The sequence below is a fragment of the Pezoporus wallicus genome, unplaced genomic scaffold (assembly GCF_028554395.1).
Source record: "Pezoporus wallicus isolate ANWC-B61680 ecotype Strahan unplaced genomic scaffold, APGP_CSIRO_Pwel_v1 contig_4264, whole genome shotgun sequence".
In the NCBI taxonomy this organism is placed as follows: domain Eukaryota; kingdom Metazoa; phylum Chordata; class Aves; order Psittaciformes; family Psittacidae; genus Pezoporus; species Pezoporus wallicus.
This window is the reverse complement of record NW_026637102.1, coordinates 1,535,368-1,543,765: the sequence shown is the minus strand read 5'-3', so window position 1 is coordinate 1,543,765 and position 8,398 is coordinate 1,535,368.

Here is an 8,398-nt window from a genome sequence, read left to right as displayed (position 1 = left end):
CTGCATGCCAAAATACCCTGGACTGTCATCAAAAAGGTTTTCTTTGGCCAGTTTGGGAATTCAGTTCCATTGTTGTAAAAGCAGTGAGTGATTTTATTGCTTCTTTTCCCCTCCTTCTGGCTGCAGCGTGTGGGTAACGTGGCAACGGTGACTTTTGTAGCTGTGCTCTGCTACTAGCTAATGAGATTATTTTTAAAATGGATAAGCTTGTAGTTATGCTTCGATTTGCCTTCCTGTCCCTAAGGGTTTGGTGTATGCTGATATGCCCTTTCCAGGTTTTTCTCTGCAGTAGATGTGCTGCATGTGTGCTCTTTTCTCATAGCAGAGGTCACGTATAAGAGTATAGTTAAAAACCCCACATGACGTGATTAACCTGTAACCATTGGTAGTGCTAAATGGTATTCACTATCTATACAGGGATAAAAGTTGTCTTTTAAATCACTGTTAAAACATATGTAATATAAAACATTTATTAAAAAATAGAGGAAAACATTTTTGGAACTGAATAAAAATCCCACGACTTGATCTGTGGGAAGTTCAGGGTCAAATGCTGCCTTGTAAGTGGAGGTACACCCTAATTCCTTGCAGATACAAGGGCATTGCTGCTATGCAGTGGGTACGAATGTGCTTCCTCACTGCTCAGCCTTTGTGTTTGAATGAAGCTTGTTTGTTGTGAGCAATACTTCAGTGGAGAATTACACCATGTTCATCCATGTGTACCTTTAGATCAACTGCCTCCCTCCAGAGACAGCAAAGCTTTCTGCCAGAATCTATTTTCTGGCAGAATAACACATACGATAAGCATGTGCAATAAATAAGTACTTAAATCCACTGCATGGGTGCGAAAAGGTGGCAAAAGACTACATCTCAACTTTACTGCTCCCCCTTGAAACTCTCTCTGAGTAAGTTAGCCTGTGGGAACCCCTTTATTTTAAGATTATTACTAGAACTTTTTCTTTTATTCAAAAATGCACAAAAATACAGCTGCTCCTAGCCACATTCTCCCTTTCTGCATCTTTGCATCTGCTGAGTACCCTGGCAAAGGGGCCCCTCTTTGGTCTTAACAGAGGTAAAAGGAACAGGGCTCTTCATACCTTAGCCAGGGCCTTCTCCCCCACTTATGGGTGAGCAGAAATCCTTGGAAGCTTAAATTCACGTGTCTTTATGTTTTTTCATACATTGAAAAGGGAAAATACACCAAGGAGCCAATATTCCGCTGGCACGTGGGACTGCAAGGGGAAACCTGCCACAGCCCCAGCTAAATCAATGCAGGTATCAGGGGCTTTGGGGCTGTGTTTAAAAAAAAAAACAACCACCAACCACTTTTTCACTATTTTCTGCACCCAGCTATGGCAACTCTGCCTAATATGAAACGGCAAACATACCCAAGTCCCACAGACATCATCTTTTCAAGTACCAACTTGGGAGTATTCATTAACCATCAGTGAAAATAAAGTGTGTCTGGGGGCCTGGGGTGATAAGTTCTCTATTTACTAAAGAAGGGAGGGTGCATAGGAAGAGGCTGAGCTCAGGGTTGCTGTCAGCAGGCCGGGCTGAAAGTGGTGCTGGGGAGGCATGTGCTGGCACGGCGCCACTGTGAATGGCTCTGACATAATGGCTCTTAAAATAATAATAATTTCCATGTTTTTCTTTCTATGATGTACCTCTCTAGCAGAACCCCCCGACGAAACCGTTGGACCTCTGCAAAGAGAGTGCATCTGTGTTTCATTTTATAGTTGAAGAATAGTAATTAAGATGCTTTTGCAGAGCCAGGGCTTGGAAAACTAAAAATAAAATCCATATAGGCACAATACTAGACCTCTGAGCACCATAAACTTTCCTTTCCCCCCATTCTTGCTCTCCCAGTCTCATCAGACCCCTGAGCATAGCTCGTGCCAGGGCCAAGCCCCATCACTTTGGGGATTGGAGCAGTAGGTATGGGGTGTGCTGCGGTGACTATAATAAATCACAGGTTGAAAGGTGATGGTCCCTAAAAGGCGGAGTTTTGGCTAAATCCAGATGAGCAATGCAAACTCTCTCCTGCATAGAGGGAAAATCATCCCTGTGGATGAAGGATTGGAAGTATCCTGCAAAGCATCAGAATTAGCTCTTTCCTTGCAGCAGAGTGTGTACAAACCATGGTCCCCAGGCACGAACTGACTTTCCTCCTCTCTTTCTCACACTTGATCCATGAATACTGCAGGAAAACAAGCATAAAACAAACCTGTTTCCTGGCTGTCCACCACCCCAGGGTGCTTCTGGCCCCATGCCACTGAAAAATTAATTTTCCCCTGCTCAAGCTGAAAGCGCTAAAAGAGGGAATAGGGCTCAATGAGACTCGCTCAAAAGCACTCACTGGCTGGCAGGGGTCATGATGGAATGAAAACTGTTGGCCATGTGAATGAGTGAGGCCCAGGGGGACAGGGAAATGCTCAGTAGCTAGCTTGAAGAGGCAAGAAAAAAAAAGAAATATTTGGGGTTTACACGCCAGTAAGCTTAATTTTAGCAGAAGGATGGTTAAAGATTAATAAGATGGTCTGTGTGGAGAGAAGGGAAGCTGCATCTGCAGGGATGCTGGGTAAGGTTAACCTAGTTTGTGTCGGGCCTCAATGGGAAAAATCCTGCTGTAAATAAAGGGAAGGGCTGGGGATGCCAAGATAGCAGGCAGGGATGGATGTCTCCCACCAGCCAGCCCCATGGTATGGGTGCATATTTTGGCAGGGACAGCTTGTCTCCTGCACTGAGCCCCAGAGACAAAGTGATTCTGGTGGGATGAGGGCGATGCTGCCATCAGTATCGTGTCCCCCAGGCAGTAGGTGGTCCGAGCCGTGGCCAGCATGAGAGGCTTTAACAGTCGTCTAGATCCCAAGGCTACGGTATACGTGTTTCTCTTGGATGCCGCAGTGATCAGGCGGCTTTAAGCCTCTATGTAGGCACAGTGTTTTTGGGAAGGAGTGGTTAAATAGGTTTCCGCCTGACACAGTGGGGAGCCCCTCACCCAGGCATCTGGTCTGGCTGGGCAGCTGGCTTATTTAAACTGAGGTGGTGCTGAACGCCTGAACTCCTCTGTGGTCCTGCTGACCTGGAGTTCAATATCTGCCGAATTGGAAAACAGGGTTTTTGGGGGGTTAGTATTTGCTTTCCTATCACCGTGACCCAGCCACACCGGCAGAGCTTTCCCCACAAACCTTGCAGTATGGTTCCTAGAAGGAGAGCAACTTTTTCCCTCCTCTTTTCCAAGCCTTCACCGCTGACAGTAGGGGCTGGAAGCTGTCCAAGGCTGTCAGTATAAATCTCACTGACCTTGTTTCACCATCCCTTAACTTGCAGTTCAGCATCTCCCATCAGCCAGGCCCGGCGTCGACTTCCACTTTCTGGCTCATTTATTCCTTTTCAGCTTTATGGTTTCATTTCCCAAGCTTGCCTGTTAATCCCTGGGTGGCCAGAGGACTAAGGAGGGAGACTCCCAGCCCCTAAAAACCTCCCAGAGAGGTTGCCAAGGCAAATATCTTGCAGGAATTTGGAGATGCAGCTGTAACTGAGTGCTTTGCTAGGGGGTATGCTTTAGGGATGAGTCTGATCCTAGCTTGTGGGAGAAGTGATGCTCAGAGGCGCAGCACAATGTGGTTAGGTGGGATGAGGGAAAATGCTTCCCCTCAAATCGGGCTGGGTGCAGTCTCTCATCTCAGCAAATGCTGCCTGGTTTCTATGAGGGAGACATGTGATGCAATAGAATTTGGGCTCCATACCCATCTTTGTGCAGGGCGTTTTTCTGCATGGGAACTTGTTGCTCCACAGAGGGTTCTTGCTGTCATCCTTCATGCATTATCCCCATGTTCCTGTGATAATTTGATGTCGTTTGCTGGCCAGCTGCTTCCAGGGTTCATTGACTGCAGAGGAATGGCCTCACACCATGTGTTCATGGGATGCTGATCTCACTGAGAAAGCAGAGAGGCTGCAGACATGGGCTACTGAGCGGCCAGTGATGAGAAGAGAGTATGACCTTGCATGCAGGACTTCACTGTGGTTTCCCACCCCAGTTGTCCAGCCACTCTGGAAACCCAGCTCTCCCTTGTGGGTCTTGGAAAAGGGCATTGAGAGCCTGAGTCCTCCCAAAAACCCACAGAATAATGTGCTACTTGGTTCCAAGGTGCTAAATTCACACAAAGAACTTGGTTTTCCAGTTTGCAGTGAAGTCTCAACTTGCAAAATTGTGATGGTGCCAAGCATGTCTGGGGCCTCATAGGAAAACTTCGCCAGTCGCTGCCATTGTTGCTTGGCTTTGTAATAGCATCCGGCATCTTCGGGATGTTAGCAGGAGGAGTTTGGTGGCAGCTGCATATTTGTATTAATAATTTCCCTGAGCAAAGCCTGTGGCTCTGTGTTTGTGCATCGGTGTTGTGGGTGCTTGTGTGCAAGGGACCCAAGGGTGTGCATGGCAGATGGGCATGGCTTTGCTTTTGCGCTTCTGAAGGAAAAGCCCAGAAGCCTTTAAGTCGTATCCCCAGACCTTTGTGGAGGATTAGGACAGCTAATTGGATTCTATTCAGGGTGCACCATGAGTTCGGCATTGCAGCTAGGGAAAGCGCTGGCCTGAGTAGAGAGAGGTCAGAAGCGATCAGAGAAGGCTGTGGAGGAGCACGACAGTGATCTTTGTGTAAGGAAGGAGTTGTAGGAAAGGCAAGAAAACCCAAGTAAATGTCACAAAAATTCCTTGGTGTAAGTAGCTGCAAGAAATATTCAGACTAAACAGGAGGAAAAACTGTCTAAGATAAGAAAAGCAAGACACAGAAAAGAAAAAAAAATGTCCTGGAGGCTTGTGGAGGCTCCCCCCATCTTTGGAGGTCTTAAAGCATGGATTAGGGAGAGAGCTGCCAGGAATGATCCTGCCTCGGGGCACCAGGAGACCAGATGATGTGCCTGTCAGTTCTCTGCCTCCAAAAGCAGGGCTTGTGCTTCTCCTCCTTTTCTCCTGGATGAGCATGGCATCTTTGTGACCTTCCTTCGTGGCCTTCTAGCAGCGCTCTCAAAAATACCCCCCAAAAGAGATGAAATACTGGGAAATGGATGTCTTTCCCTGCTTCGGCTGGGAATGGCTTTAGAGAGGGAGGGGAAGACATTCAGGGGGCTTTTTTCTCCCAAGAGCAAGGCTCCCTTTCTGCCATCGGCGCTGCAGCAGTGACTATTTTCTGGTTTAATCTCATGGCAGCTCTGCGTGTCTGAGGGATGAGGTCATGCTCGCTCACCCACAGCCTGCTGCTGCTTTTGCTTCGATCCCTCTAGTTTGGGGAGTGGAGGGGGGTGGGTGGGATTGCATTCCTTGGGTCCCTGCACAGTGCGGTTTTGGATGTCTCCCTGACCACCAAGCACTGCCTCAGACCTTTGCCCTTCTCTTTGCACGGAAATGTGCTGCACCTGGGGTAGGGAGAGGCAGGTAGAATCTCTGGCCATGCTCCCTTTCCTGTCTTACCTGTGCTCTGGCTGCTAGTTCGTCTCTGCCAGGTCTTCTGCTTTCTTCTTGTAGCTGCTTTCAAAAACACAAATTAAACCAACTGGCTGGAGAAATGCTATTTTCCTCCTTCTTTCTTTTAATTTTTTTCTGCCATTTTTACCACTTCTTGCCAGAAATCAACCAATTGTGAGGATGAGGCTGGTGATTACGCAATCTGAGCGCAGGGATGGCTGTTTCATAGCCTTTTGGATTAACGACAGAAGCTTTAAATGTCTGTGAAGAACTGTGGTGACTGATGGAAATACAGCCCTCACTCCTTGCTCTGGTAGATCCTGAGCTCCTGGCTTCTAAACTCATGATACTATGGTTGGAAAAGCCAGTTTAGGTAATTGGTGGAGATTGGTGTGATTTTATTACACCTAATGCCCTCTCCTCCAGGAGGCTTGCATGGCTCAGCAAAACGACCAGCACTTGTAAAGACATAAAACCCAGCCCAAATTAAGTATTTTTATTTATTTATTTATTTGTAAGAAACCCTTCCAGCCTGGTGTGAAGATTTCCCCATCCCTCAGATTGAGGATTAATTGCACTTAGGGGCCAATAGCTGCATCTACTGCTGGTGGGAGGCCACCACCCTGCACTGAGATATGGGGCACGTTGCCTGGGCTCTGGCTCTGAGATGTACCTGGCTGGGATGGGCAGGGCTTGGTCACACCGCATTTCTCCAGGATGGGCAGGGCTTGGTACCACCAGGTAAAAATAAGGCTTTGGGAATACCCGTTGGAGTCTCCCAGAGGGAAAGAAGTCTGATTTGGGGTTTTAAAAGGAGGAACTGTTGTCAGCTTTCTTCTCCGGAAGTTGGAAAGAAAAGCTGCTGCACCCTGGACCTAGAGGTCACCTAATACATGGGTAGGTCACTCAAAAGATGTCACTGGCAAATCTCAGGGCTGAGGAGAGAAGCGCCTGTTGAATCAGAAAGGAGAATTACAAAGTGTGATATTGATGGAGGAAATGGAGTCTTGAGATAAAATAGCACTTGAGGAGGGGAAAACAGGAAAAGTCTTCATTTGAACTCAAAAACGGAAAGGAAAAGGTTAAGCCTAAAGTCAAGGAGAAGGGTCTGGTAGAGTTAAAGGCCAGGAGGGGAAAGGCAAAGCTAGGAGACAAAGAGGAGAATAGAGGAGCCAAAGCAATAGGGAAGGACAAGCAAGGAAGGGAGACAAGGACAAAACAGGAGGCAGAAAGGCTGGGGGTCACTGCAGGGGTTGTTCTCCTCAGCTGCAGCTGAAATGGGGTGTCGCAGGGCTTTTGGGGGTAAGGGTGAATGCCTTGAGGAAAAGAAGCTGGGATGTCCAGGTACCTGCCCTGCTGTCTTGGCCAAGTCTCCTCTGGGGTGTGAGGGACACCCAGGGTTGCCCCTGTGTGGCTTCTGTTCCACTTGGGGTGATGCTACAATATGCTTGCTTTATTATTATGCTCTCTGTTATTATAACAAAATTAAATTGTTGCATATCTTGATTTAGCTTTCCTAGCAAGAAATATCCTATAGTTGCCTTGCTTTTTCACTCTTCCTTCCTCTTTTTATGCTGGGAACTGGGGAATACACTGGAAAGAACAACAGCTTTTTCTTTTTAAATGATGGTGTATTGGTAGAGATAACACAAAAATCCACTTGCAGTCCTTGATTATTTTAATATTTCATGCAAGTACGATTGATGGCTGTGAAGGGCTGATGCCACTGTGAGGGTGACGAATGAGCAACTCAGTGTCTGGGAGCTCAAGAGATCCCCATAGGGATCGTCTTCTCACCATGCACAATTTACAAGCAAGTTACAAGATCAGTACCCAAACCCATTTTTTTATTACCTTCAGAAGGTGCACACATGGGGGGAGTTGCATGTCAGTTCATGGCCATCATTGTTCAGCCAAATTTACGCTGCCAAAGCAAATGGTTTGATAACATCAGGGAAGCATTAATGGTCTAGAGGGACTGAATGAGTTCATGGATCTTGTGGATAGTTTGGGTCTCTGAAAAAAAGTAATTAAATGATGTTTTGTGGAGCTGTTCTTCACAACTAAAGTATGCTCTTTATTACATGTTTCATCATAAATCTATTTAGTCATAATAAGGGCTTGTTCCAGCTTTAATGCACTAATGGGTCCATATCTGCCTAAATCACCTAAAATGCTTGAAGCACAAATTCTTTATCTTTCATGCAAAGATTCTCTTACACATCACTTCTTGTACTCAATTATATGTTGCACTAAGCAACAGAAGCATGCAAAGCCTTACATTAAGAACTAAAACCTGTTTTTTCAACTTGAGATTCTCTTTCTCTAGCTGAAGTAAGCTTATTCTTCTTTCTCTGGAGACATCTTATGGCTTTACTAGAGGGTTTTTGGGGCTGGATTTTGATCACTGAGACCTCAGTCTCCCCTCCTTTCCCTCGAAACCCAACCCAATCACCCAGCTAGAAAGCAAGACTTTTCACCTTCATGTCCAGCTCCAGAACGATACTTTGGCAGCACCCATTCTGCATAACGCGACTGGAGAGCACCAAAGTCCGACTTCCCTCAGCACTTAACCAGAAACAGCTGCAGCAGGACCATCTCTGAGGGATTCCCTCACTTGTGGATCCTTCTTCTGGCAGCCAGCAGCCAGCAGCCAGCAGCACTACCATCCAACCATGTCCACAGTGGAGGTAAGCAGGGCTTTCCAAAGGCGGCTTTCCCCAAACTGTGGGTCCTCTCCTGCCACTCCTGGCCTTGATGTGCTGCTGGACTGGGATGAAAGCTCCAATAGAGGTCCTACCAAGGAGATCCAAAATAATATTCCTAACAATAGAGCTGATGTGAAATTTGCAGCCCGGCACCTTTTCCCTGCTTGCCTTTCCCATTGCATTCTGCCTCCTGTGGCAGTTTAGATGACAAAGTCTTCAAGGCAGG